This window comes from Euleptes europaea, chromosome 18 (assembly GCF_029931775.1).
Source record: "Euleptes europaea isolate rEulEur1 chromosome 18, rEulEur1.hap1, whole genome shotgun sequence".
NCBI classification, from domain to species: domain Eukaryota; kingdom Metazoa; phylum Chordata; class Lepidosauria; order Squamata; family Sphaerodactylidae; genus Euleptes; species Euleptes europaea.
In genome coordinates this window covers 4,722,971-4,729,962 of record NC_079329.1, presented here as the reverse complement: position 1 = coordinate 4,729,962, position 6,992 = coordinate 4,722,971, and positions in this window count along the sequence as shown.

Sequence of the window (6,992 nt, the reverse complement as noted above, 5' to 3'; positions counted from 1 at the left end):
CCCCATAAGTCCTTGCAGGTACCCAGCTTGTATCTTACAAACCTCACCTCATTAAAACTTTTTGGCCAGAAAATCATATCCTCATGAATCATGAATACTTTCCCTTCAGCACCACTGGGATCCACCTTTCCAATCTTAACCATCTGGAAGGATTTGTTTGGGAAAGTGACCAAGTTCATTATGTCCAATGTAGCCCCTATTCCTCGGTCATTAATAAAGGATATTGTTTCACCTGCAGAGTTGTTAAATAAAACTCCTTGAAGGAGTCGGTGGACCTGGTTGAAGGAAAGAAAAGACACAGACATATTGATGTTTCAAGCCAAGATTTATCCTTGATTGTTTCAGCGTAATTTCATCTAGACTCAGACTGTCCATGGAAATATTTCACAGCCCTATATCAGGAGTACCTTGTGGATTATCTTGTCCAGTATCCTGTTCAACTCATTGACCAACCAGTTCCTCTGGAGGGCCTAAAACAGGACATCAAGGCCCAGACCTTTCCCCATTCTTGCCTGCAGGAACTGGTATTCAGGGGTTTACGGATACGGAATGTTGAGATTCCCTACTGTTATCATAGATAGTAGCTGAATTTGTCCAATCCAGGGGTGTCAGACATAAGGCCCGGGGGCCCAAATATGCCCCCTTGAGAGCTCTTATATGGCCAGCAAGCCGCTGACGCAGCCACACACCTGATGTGGACTGGCAAGCCTGCTGTGGGCTAGTCATCCAGGGCACCAACTCCCCACTCCTGAGAGGTCAATGATCAAAGACTGTTAAATAAAAAAAAATACTGTAAGAGTGTTACTGTTTTAAGCATGTTTGTGTTTCAAGTTTAAAAAAATATCATTAATTGCCTTTGCCTATATCTTCTACAAAGTTTGTATTAAAAAAAAAAAAGTAAAGGTCCCCTGTGCAAGCACCAGGTCATTCCTGACCCATAGGGTGACGTCACATTCCGATGTTTCTGAGGCAGACTTTGTTTATGGGGTGGTTTGCCAGTGCCTTCCCCAGTCATCTTCCCTTTACCCCCAGCAAGCTGGGCACTCATTTTACCAACCTTGGAAGGATGGAAGGCTGAGTCAACCTTGAGCCGGCTACCTGAAACCAACTTCTGTTGGGATCGAACTCAGGTCGTGAGCAGAGCTTGGACTGCAGTACTGCAGCTTACCACTCTGAGCCACGGGGCTCCTATTTGTATACCTGGCATTATATTTTATGGTACACATGGCTTGGCCTGACCAAGTGTCATATCCGGCCCTCATTACAATTGAGTTTGACACCCATGGTCTAATCCCTTTGAAAGCCATCCATGCTAGTTGCCCTCACTATGTTCACTAGCAGTGAATGTCATCGTTCAATTATTCATGGCAGGAAGACATATTTCTTTTTGCTCATCCTGGTCCTGCTGCCCATAAGTTCATTGGGTGCCTGGAGGGGAAAAAATTCTCCTGAATGTTGTCTCCACCCCTTCCATAATTTGATAAACTCATATTGTGCTTCCCAATCAGTCTTATTTTTTTCAAAATGGAAAAGCTCATAATTCTTTAGCCTTTCTTCAGCACCCCAGCCTCTTAGTTTTGCTGGTAGTACCTTCCAAGGCTGAAAAGCATGAAATACAGCTCCTTCCCTGTCCACCTTAGGTCTGTGGTTTGATCTGGAAGCATACATGGAATGCAAAGCATGTGCCACAGCATAGACAGCATTATAGATGGTGTAGCTGTGACCAGTCGTGCGCATTTCAAAAACAGGCCCAGGGAGGCTCTCCAGCCTCTCCTCCCCGGTACATGTATCATTAACATCCATAGGCTCCAAGGAAGTTGGAAATGTGCAGTCAAATGCTTGCTCCCAGAAGTCCTTGAAGAAACCATTTCCATGTTTCCCAGGAGGTTTTATGTCCTGAAGAAATTTGTGGAATTCCAGAAGCTCATTTGAGTGCTCCTTGAAGACAACAGCACCATGGAAGTATTCCAAATCACATCCCTTTTCAAGGCCTAATAATGCAAAATCAAGCTGGGCTGCCATCACCCATACCTTCATTAAGGAGGTATTTTCCTTATACCTAGGGTTGCCTATTAACAGAAAACCAATAAGTACTGGAATAGTGAAAGATTCTCCATACAGAATAAATGCACTGGCTTTGCTATGGATCAGAGGCACATATATATTTGAGCATACAGCAACAACATCATGAAAGGAATTCATATGTTCTCGGTCTATGATCCTTTCTTTGAAGGCCAAGCAGATTCCATTCTGGGAGAGCAATGGCTCCAGGACCTGCAGAAAATGTTCTCCACCATCATCATCGGCAGCAAAGAGCCCCACCCACATCCATCCGAAATGCTGAAGCAACCAGATAATCCCAATATACTGATGGGATGCATTAGGAGCCATGTGGAAAAGGGAACTCAATTGTGTTGCATCCTTCTCCTTTAGGGGCAATGAGCCATACGGGAGCTAAAGAGACAAGCAAAGATACTTTACTCATATACTGAGAATGGATGAATGTTCTTTTTCATGGCCAAATTTTCCCAGGTCCTTGCAATATGGTACAATTTCTGGGAACAAGTCATAGGGAACAATCTGCAAAATCTTCAAAAAACAAAACACCCTACACTATACTCTCCAGTGCTTCATGAGAACCTCTGCTTCCACATAGGAACTCTTCTAAGAGATTGTGGCTCATTGTCATTCCATCAGGGTGAAGATGCTCAACTACTGTTACCAGTGACTGAAATTACAGGATTTATACCTCGCTGAAAGTTATGTTTCCTTGTTAAAGATAGCCACCCCAAGTAGTGAGGCAATCTATTTGAATTAGTTCAATTATTTTTATTGCTATGCTTCAGAATTATTAGTATAAAATCAGTATATGTGCAATAAGTGTAATATAATGTAAGAGAGGAGCCCCGTGGCGCAGAGTGGTAAGCTGCAGTACTGCAGTCCAAGCTCTGCTCACGACCTGAGTTCGATCTTGACGGAAGTTGGTTTCAGGTAGCCAGCTCAAGGATGACTCAGCCTTCCATCCTTCCGAAGTTGGTAAAATGAATACCCAGCTTGCTGGGGGTAAAGGGAAGATGACTGGGGAAGGCACTAGCAAACCACCCATAAACAAAGTCTGCCTAGGAAACGTCGGGATGTGATGTCACCGCATGGATCAGGAATGACCCAGTGCTTGCACAGGGGACCTTTACCTTTTTAATGTAAGAGAAGCAGAACAAGCTAGTTTATAAAGTTTCACAGACCTAAGTATCACAGTCAAAAATATAACAGCATTACATACCAGTGAGGAACATGCCGACCAGAAAGCTCAGACTGAGACTTCCAGTGTCTTACAATTTCTACCCCTTTATATACTCTTTCTTCATGCAAACTCAGATCTGTTCCCATCAATTACAACTTTCTCATCAAATCTATCCCAAGGATCAAAGACATCATTCTCATATATTACAAATCAGACAAAATTGCCCCACAATAAGCATTCGTTCTAATCTTCCAGAAAGCTCAGACTGAGACTTCCAGTGTCTTACAATTTCTACCCCTTTATATACTCTTTCTTCATGCAAACTCAGATCTGTTCCCATCAATTACAACTTTCTCATCAAATCTATCCCAAGGATCAAAGACATCATTCTCATATATTAAAAATACAAATCAGACAAAATTGCCCCCCAATAAGCATTCGTTCTAATCTTCCCATCCGTTGTACCAAGAGTTACAGCTGAATATGTTACGTAGAAATTTGATAAGAATATGCAGTTTCAAGGATGTTCACAAAATCTAAAATTTCATTTTTTAAACAGTTTCACACATTAACTCAGATAACTTGATATGAATGGTAACCACAATACATGAACATCTCATACAATATGTAGTGAAAATTCTTTGATTTACACTTAAAAGATTTAACGAAGATGCTTGTATGCAGAAAAAATGCACTTCTATTACCCCCCCATACAGAATGCAAAGAGACAGAAATGTTTACATTGATATCTCTGTTTACATTAACAGAGTTCTCTTTGGCCGTATGCCTGGATCTGACTGACCTTACTATTTCAAATCTCTCTTAGCTTTCTACTAACCATAACAATTTGTCCTTGCCAAACTCCAGCTGGGACTTTAAAGCCTTAATATCTTAATTGCTGTAATTTGCACTATGTTTTATGGGTATTAACCCAGTGTTTGCCAAAACCTCCAACAGAGGGAGACAGAGAGGCAGGGAGGGGCCATAGTGAGCATCCTGCATGCCTCCATATGGGCTTCCTCTCAGAGGCATCCAGTGGTGGATGCTTGTTGGCCTCCTCTCCTCAAGCCCCACTGGCTGCCCGTGGGTGACTCTCTTCCTCCTTGTCCTACCTTCTGGACCCATTTCAAAAGGCTTGCCATCTGGGATCACCCCAGCCTCCAGCAGGGTAAGTCTAGGGGCCAAGAGAGAGCCAGGCATCTTTGTTTTGTTCATTTGTTTATCAGGCAGCTATTGGTTTTGCCATTAATAACTCTTCTCCCTGCTTTCTGCCCTCACATAGTCAACATCAAGGGAAAGGCCTTGGCCTCTATGCCATGTTTGTTAGTCCTGCAGGGCAGCTCCCTGGCCACTCAGTGAAACAGGATGCTGAGCTAGATGGACAACTGGTCTGATCGAGCAGGGCTCTTCTTATGTTCCTAATCCTAATGAAAAGAAAAAAGCTTGTGAAATCACCCCCAGACACAGATCCTACCTGTGGAATCTTGTAAAGATGTAGGATGTTTGCCATGTAGAAGGAAACTTCAGAATCAAGTCCCCCGATGACGGCTATTACATTTTTCTGCACATCACATTCATAATTTGGAAAATATCTATGCAATTTGAACAACAGATCCAGAGTAGTACGATAGGTCATCTTAGCATCATAGCAGCTGTCATAGATGTGAAACCCAAGAGTGACATTGGACAAGATCTTGGGATTCTCATTGATCTCATTGACTGCAAACACCAAGGCCAGTATGTGCTGGTAGAACTTTGTCATCAATCTGTAAGGAGAGTTGAATATCCTTAACTGAAAGTTTTGGCTGCAATTTATTTCTCTGTGTTTACAATATCTACATTTCTTTGCTTGCTTTGTTACATTGTGGAAATTTATTGGGAAGAAAACTGTAATAGGGGGGAAAGAGGAAAAACTAGAAATGAGAACGTGTTTAAAATATAAAAACTACATTTTAAATGCCCTGACTGGGATGGCACAGGCTAGCCTGATCTCAACAGATCTCAGAAGCTAAAAATGGTCAGCCAGGTTAGTACTTGGATGGGAGACCAACAAGGAAGTCCAGGGTTATTATGCAGAGGCAAGCAATGGAAAACCACCTCTGAATTCTCTTACCTTGAAAACCCTACATGCAGATTTGGTGTGATTTGTTACCCCCTCTTGAAAACATCTCATTCTGCCCCCCTCTTCCTCTTAAATATTAAAAAAGTGCAATGTGGGAGCAGAAAGCTTTCATCAACAGAGAAGAAGGCAGACAATTCACAAAGAAATGGGAAACCAGCATTCTGTTGCAAAGAACGCCTATTTGTTGTATGGCCAGCCTGAGGCATGTGAAAAAGATCGTTTTAGGCTCTCAAGAAGGAGGAGGAAAATGTTGATTCCTTACTGTGGTATCTCGGACAACTTCTGTGAAGGTTGACCATGGAAGGTTAATTCATCAATCTGGTAAATGGTCAGAGAAGCAATACCACCAATGAGGAGGTCCCCTGCCTGGTACCATTCATGTGGAAAAAGGATGGATTCCTCCACTGGGCACTTTCTAGTTTCTCCTTTGCATACCATCAGAAGCAGCAACAGCAACAACACTATCAGCCCCAACATCTGAGAGCTGTACTGTTTCAGCCTGATTTAATACAGCTACCTGGGATGGCGGATGAATCAGTCAACACACTACTTAATTTATAAGCTAAAGCATCAATTCAATGCATATGCAGGTCTCGAATGCCAGCTACAATTGCAAATATTCTGAATACTGTACTGGCCTCACAAAGCAAAATGTACAAGCTCCAACTGACAGAGCCCTGCTTATTCTCCTCCCCGAGGCTTCACAGGCTGTGGGAGTTTTTATAACCATTTTCAGATTTATCCATTTTTTGCTAGCTTCTTGGCCAAGCAAATGAATTGCAGTGATTCAGTTAATTGTGGAGGGAGATAATTGCCTCTGCATAATTGGGACAGCAAAGATGTTCCCCAGATTGGGCCTTTGGTCTCATCTGCACCTTAGTGAGGGTTGCCAAGTGCTGTCTAGCAACTGGGCAGAGGGACCAAGAAAGAAGGAAATGGTGCAACACTAATGTCACAAGATCGCTTCTGGCAAATACCAGAAGTGACATTATGTTGCTGGGGCTATGTCAACACAACCCTCTCTAGGACTTCGGCAAAACTTCCAGATCCCAGATCATCATGTGTGTTTGGATAGATCCAAAGCAAATATATACCCGAAAACACTTTGTTGGTATTTTTCAGATAGAAGAGGAGTTGGTTTTTATAACCTGATTTTCTCTACCCTTAAGGAGTCTCAAACTGATTTTCAATCACTTTACCTTCCTCTCCCCACATCGTAGGTGAGGTAGAAAGAGTTCAGAGAGGACTGTGACTAGCCTAAGGTAACCCAGCAGGCTTCATGTTTAGGAGTGGGGAAACATACCTGGTTTACCAGATAAGTGTCCACCGTTCATGCTTAGTAGTGGGGAATCAAACCCGGGTCTCCATATTAGAGTCCACTGCTCTTAACCACTACACCTCACTTGCTCTGTTTGGGTCTCCATATGACAAATGGTGTGTGGTCCAAATTAGGACTTTATTTTAGAAATTATCCTACTTAACAACAAAATGGGGAACTGGGCCTATCAGTTGGATTAATCATTGTGTTTTAGACTATTCAACAACAGGGATTGTCAAAACGTGATTTAATCCTAAATGGCAATCTATTTGTGGGAGGAGAGTCCTATTGAAAACTGGAGGTGGTCTCCG